Source organism: Falco punctatus (assembly GCF_963210335.1).
Source record: "Falco punctatus genome assembly, chromosome: Z".
In the NCBI taxonomy this organism is placed as follows: Eukaryota; Metazoa; Chordata; class Aves; order Falconiformes; family Falconidae; genus Falco; species Falco punctatus.
In genome coordinates, this window is record NC_137586.1 from 4,598,751 (window position 1) to 4,614,096 (window position 15,346).

General features: G+C 36.0%; 1 protein-coding gene across 2 annotated transcripts in view; it reads right to left on the reverse strand.

Annotated features, from left to right (window-relative positions):
- ARK2N (arkadia (RNF111) N-terminal like PKA signaling regulator 2N) overlaps positions 1 to 15,346 on the reverse strand; it is a 45,409-nt gene that overhangs the window by 10,571 nt on the left and 19,492 nt on the right. The gene's annotated exons all lie outside the window — the stretch shown is intronic.

The window sequence follows — 15,346 nt, forward strand, 5'->3', positions numbered from 1 at the left end:
ATAAATTATGTGATTAAACTTCAGTTAATGAACAAAGTCTGAGATTACAGAGACCTTTGCATACACAAATGTAAGAAAACACAAATTTAAGAAAAACACGTTTATCAAAGTATCAGTTATTCGTGTATTATCTTTTACATTAACACATAAACATCTCCATATCTGACAACATTACATTTACAATCTTAAAAGGATAAAACCTTCATTTTAAAATAAAAAAGTTACAGGACAAAATTTGGCAAGACAAGATATTTATCTAGAGAATTTTACAAAAGTGACAGCTTACATTACTTTAGGTTGATTGATTAAAACTAACTTTTTGATATAACTGATCCAATGACAAATTTAACATTAGGCAACTTTCCTTTTGTAACATTTACCCGTCAAGGGCAGGGGAGATTTTCAAAATGGCAATGGTTTTGGCGTTTTGTTTTTTTTTTTTTTTTTTTTCTTCTTTTTTTACGACCAACAAGAAACAAAACTATAATGTCCAGTGATAAGCATACTTCTAATTCAATTACCATATGCATTTTTGGCAACCAGAGCAGAGGGGGGTGGGGAAGAAGGAAAGAAAACTGCTTGCAAGATTCTGTTATCTGTTCTTGAGGAATAAGGAAAAGCTATTTTTGGTCTATTTTGTTAGGACAGACTATTTTCTTTGTGAGGAATGATTGGAAAGCATACTAGAAACAGAAGAGGCTCAGAAAAAAGCCAAATTCAAGACAAAGATTCAACATAGAAGCAGAGAGAACAGGTAAATATTGCAGTTCTGAAAGGATGCGCATTTTAACTCAAGTGCCTCCTCTCAGCCACAGCTTATCAACTCAGAGCGGATGAAAGTGGCTGGAGTTCCCACTTCCCAAATGAGGAAAATCAAAACTTTCTTTGGGCGAAGACTTCACTCACAAAAAGAAACATGAAATAGAAAAACAGGTGGGGCCAACGCTCAGCAGCTTTATTCTTTAACTCCAAGAAAGTTCTGGCAGGTGAGCGGCCTCAGGAGTATTCTGTTAGGGGTATGATACATAGAGGGTGTAATTTGTATGGGACAATATAAAATAATCATAAACTAATAATGTGTTTAGGAAGATAGGACCTTCAGAGTTACAAAATAACTAAAGAAAACTTTAAAAGTCGCAAAGAATAAAATGAAAAGCCTTTTTAGGAAAGACAGGTTTCTTTCAAGAGTGTTAAAGACAAAGAACATGATGAACTAAAAGTCTCAAATTTAGTTCTCTGAAAAGCTGTTTTTACTGAGGTTTTCAGGGTGATTTGGGGATTTTTTTTTGTTACTTGGTCCCTTAAACATAACTCAACCCACTATTTTAAGAAACGCCTATTCTGTGATTAGCAACACACTTTAAAAGAGTGACCATATTGCTTAAGTCGTACTAAAGAGCAGTTTTGCAACAAGGTATGAAGAAATTCACAAAATATTTCCGATCAGACCTTCCTCCAAAACAACAATTTCATAAAACAATGTTATATTACAAACTTAAAACAGACCCGACAAAAATAAATGGGTAGTTAAATGCCAATGTATTAAAGACCAAACTGTTCGCAACATGAAACGATGATTGTGACTGGAAAAGAAGTCCTGATAATTAACTGAAAGGCAATCTTTGTCTTTGTAAAAGGCGATTACAAAATAATGGAAAACCAAGTTCAAAATTAAGCTGGCTGATGTTCAGTTAATTATTTGTGAAAGCCGATGATTAAATTACATGCAGAAGTTACAACTGGACTGAATCATGAGAGGCATGTTTTCTTTCAGTCTTATCAGAGCTCAGCGTGAACATATATAATGTGATCTATAAAAATAAACAGTCGAGTGCAGAAGATACGAGGGTCAAGTACAATATTGACTATTTGACCATTTTTTCAGGGTTATCTAAAATTTCAGGAGCTATGTGCTGTTCCTTCAGCTCTTTGTTTCTCTTGCTTCTCACTAAGATCTCCAAAAGCAGAAGCAATTTTTGATTTTAGATAGACGTGTCTACACAAGTAAAATTATATTTGGACAAAAGGCACCAATAGTCTCAAGTCAAAATTGTACCACTCCTACATGTATAATCATGCAAAATGTATAATAAATGTATATACATGCAGAGTGATATTCTCATCACCTACCCATAGAAATAACTTGTGTCAAAGTCTTCATCAGTAGGAAATACAAGCATAAACTTGTTATCTGTAGCTCCACTCTTGTATCTTCCACACTTCCAAACAGCACACCTTATAACTTAGCTTAAATTTAGTATACATCAAACAGACAAAAATATTTTCAATATAGTTTACATACTGTAATTATATTTCTCAGTGCAATAGTCACCAATTTAACAATCTGGAAAAAAACCATCCAAAACCTGCCTATTTACAAAGCAATCACGGCAGAGGTCTATTTTTCCCTTTTCTCAGCCTTGCCTTTCAGGATCAGATTTGGAAATGAAAGGCCCCTGACACCAGGGTCACCCATACCTATCATCAGTAAATGACCAACGAGGCCAAAACAACAGCCACAACACTGTAGCAAATTTTAGGATGCCCAGCTTGTACACAAGAAATAAGCAATAAATGCCTGTGTGTGTTAAATAAAAAATCAAACCATAAATAGACCAATAAATAAACTGTAGACAACTATAAGTAGATGAAAGTTGCAGCAATGGCATATTAAAAAAGTCCTCTAAAAATCCCCCATTCCCCAAAGCCTGTTTCCTTTTCTATGCTAGAAGGATGGGGCTGGAGGGGTTAAATTTGGAAATAATACTTCCCTAGCCAACTACATGGTCATCCAATGATGTGATGCAAAGTGAATGTGTGGTACCAAGAAATAAGGACAACTGGCTTCAGCTAGGAAATAAATGAAAAAATGTTTTCAGGTTGAAAAAGTAAAAGGATTAACTACAACCATAGTTGTAAAGAAAAGGTAAGTTACAATAGAACCACTCCTAATCACTGACTGTAACAGGATTTCAACAGATAGAAAAACAGACATCAAAAGAAACCATACCAGAATCAAAGTTTAATGTAGGACAATTAGGAGGTTCCCTGGTCAGTAATTTAAACAATCTATTTAAGAAAAATTGCGTCTTTTGAGAAGCCAAGGTAGCTGGGAGACTTAAATTTCCCTGGTGATAAGTTTTAATTCATTTCTAAAGCAATAAACACTTGAAAAAGACATGGTTGAAAGTTAATAAGTACCAGCAGCAAAATACAGCTGTTGACATTTAATGTTAACAGGGGGAGGGAAAGACTGCCTTTAAAAAAAAAAATCAGAGGCAGAGGTCATCATGGGGACAGCACTTCCAAGTGTCCAGTTCTCCCTTAATTAACACAGCTCATCAAAACTAATTCTGCTCAGAAATCAGAAACCACATGCACAAAAATCCATGTCTACACATATCAACTTTCATTCTAAGCTTGCAGCGTAGTAGAAAATTCAATAATGTCGCTCCCATGCTTTTTACAGAGCCACATCTCAACATTCAGCGGTCTAAACTGTGCTGTAAGATCCACGCTCCTATTATCCCTTAATTCATTATAATGACAGGATAAGAAAAAAGGGGGAATCAACCGTAAAATTTCAGCTGTAGGTTAAAAGAAATAATCCTGTAAGAAGTACCATACCTTTACACTGCAACAGTCATGTATAAATGCACAGCAGTACTTATCATAGGAAATAAAAAAATATTAGCTAGCAGAACCTGAATGGGAATTTAGTCCTTTAAAGTAATTATTTCTCTTTAGCTTTCTTAAATCTAGGCATGTAGTGCCAAGCTCATCATCTAAACTCCCTCCCACTGTATCCAGAGAGGGGAACTTCAGGGTCATGTAATCTCAGCCTGGAGCATCATTATCTCCCCTCCTTCCCCATGAAACAAAGGGCTTCAACAACCACTTTAGCCAAGGCACCTAACTGACACTGCTGAATTTATTAAGATGAATTCCAGCCTCAAGGATAGGATTTAAACTTCGCTATATTTTCTCTCCAAGTAGTGGAAAAAGACTGTAATCTCCAGAGAACTATCCTGATTGAAATAATTTCAAAATTAAAAGCCTAATTTTGGTGGTCTGAATTGCCCTCTGGAGTTGTCAGTGTCTTTGCAGTGAGAAGATGTGAAGCCTTATTTAGGTGTGACTATCACCCTAAGCTTTAAAACACAGAGAACAGGTACAATAATAATAGCAATAATAATTACAGTGCTTTACTCTTACAAAAAGCTTTCCATTAGTGGATCTCAAAGTGCTCTCAGGTGGTCATTAACCTCCTTTTGCCTATGGGGGAAACTGAGGTAAGCAGAGATTTGCAGATGGCTCAAGGCTAACAAGCAGAGGAGCTCTGCTTTGCTAAAAAAAAAAAAAAAAAAAAAAAAAAAAAAAACCAAAACAACCAAAAAAGGCCAAAACAAAACCCCAACACACTCCCCTCAAATCACTGAGCTATATTTAATTGTTAAATGTTTAGGAATACTTTGGGGAAACATGCAAAAGCTAAAAAGGCAACACACACTCCCAGGTAAATTGCAAGCCCAAGGAGACACAGCTTCTTCCAGCCTCACCTTGACACCTCTACTGTGAATGCAGGCACTGCTTTCTCTCATTCCCAGTACTCTAAATCGAATCTTTTTATATAATAAAAAAGAATGCCGAGACTTTTAAAAATAATAAAAGATCAAAGAATGCCCTCATTTACACTTGAAACTTAAATTTAAGAGAGAACTTCAAGGAAAACACAATAGATTTTGATACCCATATAAATTTTAAGAGTAGCACGTCATTACAGTCATCAAAATAATGGTATTTTCTGTGCCAAGAACTAGAATGTTCATCTTAAGTGACTTTCCAAAATAGTTTTACGTAGACATGTCAGTAACTTTGGTCCAAACAGAAAGGCTTCACATACAAGACGACAGGCTGAAGCGACAGTCTTTTTAAGATACACCATACAAACCTGGTATTATTTAAAACATGATCCAGAGATGCGGTTTCATAAAGGATGTGCAGTTCAAATGGCGTAAACTAGCTGAACTTCCCAAAGAAGGATGGGGGAAAGGAGATCTGTTTCTTTTATGTTGTTCAGCAACATGAAATACTTCATTACTATTTTTATTTATTTATGTATGTATTCCAGGTTACAGTAGTTACATTTCAAAATTTACAGGGTTAGGCAAAGAATACATTGTAAATACAATAAAAAAACCAATAGTAGTGTAACAACATTCTCTCAAAACCCATAAAGTGAACAAAACGTTATCAATGAATTCACTTTCCTCACATTTTCCTTCATTTCACAGAGTAAAGCTTTTGTGTTTGGTTTTTTTACCATAATAATATAATAATAAAATCAAAACATCAAATTAGCATCTGTTCTCAGACTGAATGATTTTTAATACATCACATCAAAAAGATCTCAAATTCAAGTCTTGCTGATCAACATTCATTCTTTCAGGCTTTTTGATGACTAGATGGAAAATATCTTGGATTTGTTTTACCAAATTATATATAAGGACATAATAAAGTCTTTTTCATTGTGCGTTAAGCAAAGGCACATGGAACGTGGCCGTGTACTGAAAACATCAGGAAGCAGCGTGCACTTTTTATCTCAGGTAGGATTTATCTTACCTGATGCCACCTAATGATTCACTGATTATGGAAGCAGATAAATTAGCCAGATCTCTCCGCCAGTTTTACTTGCAAAAGCGTATCAGGAGGGCTTTGGAAACCATCACACTCAACTCTTACATAGCTATGACAGTTAGAAGAAGAAAAGATCTTGACATAAATACAACTTACATTAGGAAAAGGCAGGCAAACACACCCACCATAAAACACATTTTTGCAAGTACAAACTGCATCTTCCCATGGGCAGAGTGATACAGCATTGATGCAGAACTTTTGATGGTCCAGACCCAGATCAGACCCCTGCTCAATCAGCCTGCGAGATTTAACAGAGCGCTTAAAATCGCTTCTAATTTAATCAGCCTATTTTCCATGTGCCTTCATTTTGCTGATCTAACACTACAAGACTAATAAAATTTGTGAGAGACTGATTTCTAGCTTCATGTTTTGCAAGGTACTGTCCATCTCTCAGTCAGCCTGAATATTTTAGCTTCTACAGTACAAATTACAGAGCGCATTTATTCTAATGCTTCCAAACCTAACTGCCAGCGGTCACAGCGCAGACCCTGATTATTTTAAAAATGTCTACTCAGCTTGCCCGATTTACACACATTCATCAGGCAAAGACTCTCCTTAAGGTCAGCTGAAGGATTCTCTGACCAAAAACTGCAGAATAATTTCAATTTCTAATCAGGTGAAATGGTAGCCCCATTGAGGTTAGCAGACATTTTCTACTGGTTTTAACGAGGCTAGACTTAATTTCTTAATGCCCTTGAAATATTACTTTAAAAAAAAGATTTACAGTATGTGGACACAGGAAGAGACAAAAATACATTAACAAGAGAAATCAGTGACAATAAATACCTTTCAATTTGTAAAACAACCACCAAATGTAATCCTGTTTCACCGAAGTTAAGATTGGTCCTCCAGCCTTAACCCTAGCAGCTCAGATAAAATAACCTAGCAAACCTGCAAAAACACTAAAAGACACTGTGAACTTGAAAAAATAGGTATGTATATTTCTGCCTGAATTATTTTGTTCTAATACTGTTAAAAATAACACTGAAGAGCAGTATATCTGAAAGGTTTATAATTTTTTTTTTAAATCCCTGCTCAGGTTGTTGGCTGTTTTTTTTTTTTTCCAATAGAAACACTGAATCAAATTTCACTGCCTTTACTTGAATTTTATTTATGCTGTAAGTTACCTTATTTTTTTTTTCTAAGTAAAACCTGAAAATTCAGATGTATCAGAAGCACGTGAAGCAAACCCCCAAACCCTTGGATAAAATGTGCAAAGGGTAGGATTTCCTAAAGACCTTCCTCGCCAAAGCCCACTTGAGGGAGGGAAGCAGCACAAATGCCTGGGGAAGAACCTGCAGCCAGGTTTGCAAAAACACCGCACACTGAAGCCCCTGGACTTCCAAGGACTGCTAAATAGGGACCAATTCGAGGAGCAGATCCTTTAATTTTTCACTTACTGAACTGTCAGTTTGACATGTTAGCGACATTTAAATTCAGCCTTTGTATAAATACTTATTTCTTTTGCACTTGCACAGAAAATGCTTACAAAGTAGCTGCGTTTCACCTGCTGCTAAATCCCGATTCTGCAGTCATACCGGTGTTCAATTACTCTCATGCAGAAACAGTGGCCACACTGAAAACATGTAATTCAATATTAAAAATGGCAATATAGGAAAATTTGAACAGGCCAGTTGGGTTTCAACTGGCACCATCTTCCCTGGAATAACACCAGTCTACACCAGCTGATTGGACTTGATACATTTACTCTTTCAAAGCATAAGTAAAATTCTTTAAAGAAAGTAGAATATTTACTTACTTCATACTGAAGTATAAGACCTAGGGCAATTAGAGAAACTTTAAATTATCATCTGTGATCCTTCACGTCTGTGCAAAACTCCTATTGATCTCTCCTCTACTTGTTAATTTTGGTGCTTTTGAAGTAATTTGTTGAGATGTGAGCATAAATGTACATTCAAAAATGTATCTCTGGGTTGGAAAGTACAAGGGTTTCCTTCTGATAATTTTAAAGTAGTCTTACATAAGGCCAGACTGCTTTAATAAGTGAGATTAAAATTTATGTTAAAATTTCAGCTGAAGAAATTTTAACTCCCTGAAAAGTTTCTAATCAAAGCCCTTTGAAAATAAGAGCTTATAATGGAAATCACAACAAACTTAAATGCAGCCACATAATGTAGCAAAAATATTTCCAGCAGTAAAAAATATAAAATAAATCTGAAGATTATAATACTGGGAATCAGTTTTCTCAAAGAGATGCTAAAGGCTGTTGCACACCCGTTCCACATACAGACACACCACCAGTATCAGTACCTGAAGGTTGATTTCTTTAGTGCTCTGCATCTTTAAAAAATCACGATACAAAGCAAGAAGAGAGATGCTAGTGTTTAATTGCACAGCCGGCAAAATCCTTCATCAGGTAGGTTATACTACACCTGAACAGGTGGGATTCCCCTCTCAGTTCCTAGGAGGAGAAAGATACTACTTCACATGGAAAACAAGCTAGTGGACCCAGGTATTCAACTGTGTAAATCAACACATGCTATTCATTTCAAAGCAGCTGATTCGTGACAACTGAAGATCTGGCTCCAGTTGAGGCAAGTGGAAAAAGCAACCAAACAAAATAAAATTCACCATTTACAACCACTGGTGTTGCACAGGTTCTTAACACTAGGTAGCTTTTGTGGGGAAAGTAAGTTAAAATTATATCTAACATGAACTATTCCCCCTCTCAACTGCTGTAACCCGCTGCTTGCTCTTTCACAGCTGCTTAAAAACTCTTTCACAGTTTTTAAACTTTGCCTGTAGTAACCAAATCCAAATTTTTATCCATTAATACACTGAATGACTTCAATATTTTAAAACCTTTTTTTAAAGATTACCTAACCAAGATATTGAAGATTGGCAGAAATTTCACTGGCTACATTCTTAAAGTTAGTATCCATTCATGAGGTTCATAAATAAATGTGTTTAAGTCTGAGAGATAAATAAGTTCAACTGATCTCCTTGCACAATTTGTTTCAAAATACCTAATTGCTCCATATATACTATTAAAAAAAAAGGTTAAGGGCATGCTTACAGACATACTGAGTTAAGTGACTCTTAACACATTAAAAGAAACCAGTGCTGCAAAATGCTGCTTATGCATGCATGGGAAGACTTGTAAAGCTGTCATGCTTTAAAATATGCTGCTCTATCATTGTCATAAAGGGATGTGACTTTGTGCGCGTGTGTATATATATATCTCAAATCTATGAACACCAGAAGAATCCAATTTTTAGTACATCAGCAAATAATCTTCCCTGAAGGATCTTAGATTTAAAAGTTCATTAAACTGCAATCAAACACTAAGTAACTAATTGCATTTTTACCTGAAATGCACACAAGTTCAGATGAGGGAGTTTTCCTAAAAGTTCGTATCAAAATCTTTGTATAAAAATTATGCATGAAGGTGATCTGTAAAGAATTAATTCCAGTACTTAAAAATTATCTCCTGCATAGTCTTTCAAACAGTTACTCTGAAAATAACACAGCTCTCTAACCTAATTTTTTAAATGAAGGCATCACGTACTTAAAAAAGTAAGTCTGGGCCAAGAATAATGTTAACACACCAGTGTTAGTATTATACTGATAACAAAAAGCATTTCTTGAATTCCTGTTACAGGTTTGATCCAAACCACCGTGTAAATTGATGGAAAAACTCCCACTGACTTCAGGGAGAAAAAAAAAAAATCAGACCTATAGAAGATACAGTGGTTACGTCCAACAGGAAGAAAAGGAATTACATTAAAATAATCAGGAAAAAAGTGACTGTGGCTTAAAAAGCAAAATAATAGCGCTAAAGGAGACCTATAGTGTTCTCTTTACTTAAACTGTCTATACAGATTTCTAATTTCCATTATTAGAATTCTGATTTCATTTACATTAGAAACTTTTAGCAAGTTCTAACTGATTATAAGTATACATTTTTGGTAGCTACAGAGAAGTTACTTCACATGAAGAAAGGCCTTAATGGAAAGGTGACCAAAAAATCCCTGTGTGTAGTGATAATACTAAGAATTAAATAGAGATTTCTAATATATAGTTTAAATTAATCCTACTTTAAACATCACAGTTTCAAGCCTGCCTATTCAGGATAACTATCAGTATAAAAAAACCACACAATAGCAAGTTATTGTATTATTTAAATGAAACTAATGTACTGGCATTCCCCACCACAATAACGGTTTCAGTGGTATTCAAACACGGTTCAGAAGAAGCTCTTGCTGTCTGACCCAGACCAGCAACCCACACCCTCAGACCACTCCAGTGTTTACTAATCTGACTGTCAAGCCTTCCTTTAAATTCCTGTGCCAAGGCTCCATCCATCCGCTGACGGCTGCTTATCTTAGGACTGACACAACTATTTTTATTCCAGCACGAAGGATGCAGTTGGATCGTATATACAGAAAAGGAAGCAGCAGTGCTTTGTGTGCGCAGGTCATGCACGCACACACAGTTGGGTGTGCTTCATCTCACCTAACTTCAGCCAAAAACTGGCTATTCTAAACTGTTTATAACGGAGGTTTAGACAACAAATGGAAAAGACAGACATTGCCCAGGAGGTATCCTCTGTAGGTGCTTATCTCTTTCCATTTGACTCAGAGGAGGCCCACACAACAGCAAACTAGACACCTAAAATTAGAGGAGATTACTTCCACCCAAACCCAACACATATATATGTATACATGGGCGTATTTGAGCACACAGTGTAAGACAGCTGCTTCCATAAATATGCCATGTGCAACACAGCAGTGACATTAATAAAAACTCAGGACAGATAAGAACTACTAAATGGAAGACAAAATCAGCTGTGCACATTTGTTACATATAGCTAAATCTTTAGGGTAAGCTTATTACTTCTGCCTGAAAAGGAAGAAGAAAAGACTAATGTACAACATGTTCAAGCTGCAAAACTTGGGAGTTAACAGTTAAGGAAATGTTACAGCTCTGTATTTAGCCTGGTTCTCTAGGGTACTTTACATGTTTAAATATAAAACTTACTTCCTTATATAAATGTTTTAACATGCAAAAAGAGCATTTGGATGAATACTCTGAATAATCCTATTGTAACAAACGTAGCTGTACCGATTCTGGGGTAGCTAAACAAGGATTCTAAGTTATATTTTCCCAAGTCTGGTGATGAAAGCTTAGGGTGCCTCCCCCCTGAACCTTTAAAGGTGTTTCTATGTGTATGCTGGCACATGCATGTGGGTATACTGTGGGGGTTTTTAAACTACATATATATTCTCTATAAATTAAAAAAAATATATATGCCATGGTAATAAAACCCAAAAGAGGAAAACAAAACAAACATACAAAGAGAAAAGCAAACCTGGTTTTTAGCATAATCCAAAGTAACATCAAGATTGCAAAGATCGGATTTCTTTATGATTGATTCAGATCAGGTTCTGCAATATTCCCATTCTCTGGAAAGATAGGTGGAAAATTGTTATTAAAAGTCGCTGGAAACTCTAGCGTAGCATCGACATTTTGATAGCCCACGTAAGAATTAAACGACTGCTGTGGAAGTACTTGGCTATCAGACATCTGTATGAAAGCCCCTGACTGTGTGGTAGGGGGGATTCTTTGGCCAACTAGTTGAATTTTAGGTTCCCTGGGCTCCAGTTGTTGCTTGCTTTCTTCATCCGTGTCAAGACGGGTTAGCTTTTCTATCCACATGCGAAATTTCTCCTCTGTCTGCCTCTGCATCTCGGCAAAGCAGTTCATGGCCTCTTCCAGGACATTGCCTATGCAGTTCCTATCCCACACGGTGCCCCTGTCAAGCAATCCTGGAATTTCCCTGGTCGCTCCTCCAGATCCCCCAGCACGACTGAAGCCAGCTTTAAAGACATTGAGGCCATTTGATAAGACATCATTAAGTAAGCACATAATACTGTTTATTAAGGCATGTTAACTCAGGAAAACAACTTTTCTAATTGTGTCCCTTGGATATGACAATGGGGGAATAATTAACAAATATTAACCAACAGTATTACCATCAAAAAAAACCCCACAACACAACACCCAAAACACTTTACACTCACTGAGGTTATAGTAGAAATTTTGGCTTCAAAATTATTTTTATTCTAGAATTCTCAGAACAGTTCTGTCACAAAGGTCTTTTTTTTAATAAATAAACCAAATTAGTCCAATTCCGTTGTAATTTGTTTGGAATTCAACTGGAAGTGTCAAAAACATTATACAATAACATGTTTAGTTCTGTTAAGCTGCGATTCCAAATACTATTAACTGATAAACCTGAATAATTATGTGTATTTTACTTACAAACTTGAACCCTTTTATAATGGACTGTTAAACACAGACAAAATTGTACACAAGATAACAGAGATAAAGGCTAATACAGTGACTGCAGCATTTAAAGTAGCCAAGCCCAAAGCTCTTAGTCTAATTTTGGAAAACACACTGAACACCAATGGAGAGAATACACATCACAGACATGCAAACGTGGGAAGAGATAGGTGACTGCTACGCTAATACAGGGGGCAAAAGCAACCTCTGTTGGGTCTGATGGGCACAGCTACATCACAAGGGTCATCCACAGGACATGCAGGAGCGATCAACCTCACACCAACTAGAAGCAGGCCCTTCATCTCTCAAGCAACTGCCTGCGTGGCATTACTAGCGTTAATTCTAAGCAAGGCAGAAAATAGAGTGTAGTCGGAAGGAAATGGTTCTCCTTCCTTCTATCCATCAAAAATATGGTTAAAATTACTAGCTTTGGGATTATCAGGAAGAACTTTAGCAGCAAGAAGAGAAGGAAGGCCATCCTCATTATCTTACTCTATGTATCAATAAGAAAAGGCAGTGGTATCTATATTTTTAAGTTTAGAGTTCACTGGGGAATCCTCTAGGAAGCAATAAAACCCCAAGAAAACGAGGCTCTGGTACCTGTCTGAGCAATAATAAACAATATGTGCATTGCTGTCCAAACACATAAAGGTTACCTAAGGTAATTCGGAAACAAGACAAACACCACATAAAACTACACAAAGCAGCTACAGAACCTTACAATATGTAAACGTGAAATTTGTGGCATCCTCTAGCTTAAGAATAATAGAAAAAACCCTAAGAATATGTGAAATCATTGCACAACCTAAGCAAATATTTACTAATAAAAACGTAAGGCACTAAATCTTTATTGGGATTTCACTGTGTACATGAAATTACAGTATTACTTAAACACTACATTCTTTTTAGGAGCTATTTAAATGAGGTATACATAAATCCTTCAGTGACAGCTAAACAAAGCCCAGGATTATTCTCTTATTTCTGAGCAGTAGCAATGCTACCCATCAGGGGTCAAAAATTTTCTATTAAAACCTCTACTTTTTCAAGTCTTCTCTCCCATCTCTTTACCTATCAGACAGACTGGAAATTCAGCATTCAGGTCCTCTGCTCAAAAATTAATTCCTTTACAGCAACTAATTTACATCCTTCTGACTGCATTTTAACTAAAAGTAATCAAGTAAAATGATACCTTTTTCCTAAAACGTGGTTTCTTTTGTACAGTCAATGTCTTTTTCCTCCCTGAAAAAAATATTTTTCCTGTTCACATACTCCTGGTGTTGAACATCCAGTATGATACTGTTTGTCTTTAGTCAGGGATCTTATCCTAAGTTCAAGTCACTAAATGGCAGCCTTTCTGATTTCCACAGCCTAGACACCTTTAAGTTATGTTGAGTACGTTTTAATTGCTATTTAAATCAAGACTATTGATGGCGATATGTGAGGCAATCTAGACTGGCTTTGAAAGTTAAGAATGAACCAGCATGGTGAAAGCTGACAAAATTGTTCTATAAACTGAAGAAACTATTTATTGAAATATACATTATGCTGCAATACTATTTTTAAAAGGCATCATTCATAATATATCTACAATTTACAGTAGCAGCAAATCAATGTTTCAAGAGCTTCCCTCGCAGTTCTTGTAAGCCTTACTCAATCTTTACTGGTGGCCTTCAGGATTAAACAACAAGCCTAAATGCACACTTCTATTATATTCAAAATGCTAGCATTTATCTGATTGGTCCCTTTGCTATCTGTAAGCTTACAGCTCTATAGTTTTTGAAGTTACACCAATTTAAAAGGCAAAGAAATTTGCAATCACAAAGGCATCAGAATCCAAGACTCATACCTTATTTTCAAGACAATACCTCCTGCAAAACAGCACCTAAGAAGTGCCCCAACACTTCACGGGAACTATTAAGTACTAGCTAAATAATAATATTAAGTTAATTAAGTACTAGCTAAATAAAAATAATAACCAAATCCGAAGTTATTTAATTTCAGAAGTCTGATGGCTTAACAGTTTAAGACAATACGCTGCATCTACATTCTAATTACCAATGGTAGATTCCTCAGAGTTGTTATGCTATCAACATTTTCAAATGAGTATCTTACTCCAAACTGCTCCTAATATTCCCCACCCACCCCATTATATAATTGTCATTCTGAATTATTTCAAGTAATTCATCCCTTGCAAGATGCTTCATCCAAGATCTACACACAATTCCTAAGAGGAAGTAACCTAGTGAGAGTCCCTCACACACAGTGCCACTTCTCTTTGGATTTCTGCATATTAAAAAGAAAATATTTTTTTTTCTTTTAACAAAGTGAGCTACACCTTTTCAACATCAGTACTCAAACTTTTAAACAGATTTTTGGAAAGCCTAAAACTCCTATTTCAATTCAGATTTTTTTGAGTTGCAGAAAGCACAATGGCAGTGAAATGCCAGTATTTTCATATTATATTTGAATTTGTAAACACTCTTCCTTACAAGGAAGTGTTTGCACAGAAATAAATATTCATTTCCAGCCTTGCTCTCATGCCAGTTTCATTCAGAGTAATTTGCACGGTCAAATTTCAGATTGTTTACAAAGGAAAAACTTTCAACAGCAGTAGGTCTAGTAGAACCTATTTCAGGACTCAAAGACCATCCTCTTATGCCATGAATGCTACCTGGTGTTTAAGAATGGTAAAATCCTAAATGCCAACAGAGAGGCTCAATCATTAACAGGTAAGAAATTGCTCCTCATCTGCAATAATTAAAAAAATCATGGCATTCCCTGAATTAAAGAGCCCAAGAACACTGCTGCTTCGGTCATTGAAAAGATTCTCAGTAGCACCCACGAAGTTTAGCTTGAACCTGTATTTTCAGGTGTAAATTAATACCATATAATGCATTCAGAATAATTTAACGTATATTGTGCTTAGCTCTTACTAAGCTCACAATATTTGTATTGAAGTATCACCTGTAAGACCTCAATTCTTTGCTCTTCAGTCTTTCTTGAGAAGAAAGACAAGCCTGCCGCTATTTTAATCCACATTACATCTGAGCTCAGCAGAGACCTGACTATTGCACAACTGCTCAGTTCCCAACTTCATGGCATTATTATGCATTTCACTGAACATTTTCCTTACCTTACTAATTTAGCCGAACATTTCAGAGCCAGTGATGCGGATGCTTTGAAAAAAAAGTAACTGTACTAATAAAATGGAAAAGGTTTAGTTACACAACATGAAAAACTAGTGTTTTCTCAAACGTGGCACCTCAATTTCCAGACCACATGCAAGCGAACTGCCTCCTGTAACACTGCATGTGTCGACAGAAGGTTAAGGGCCAGACTA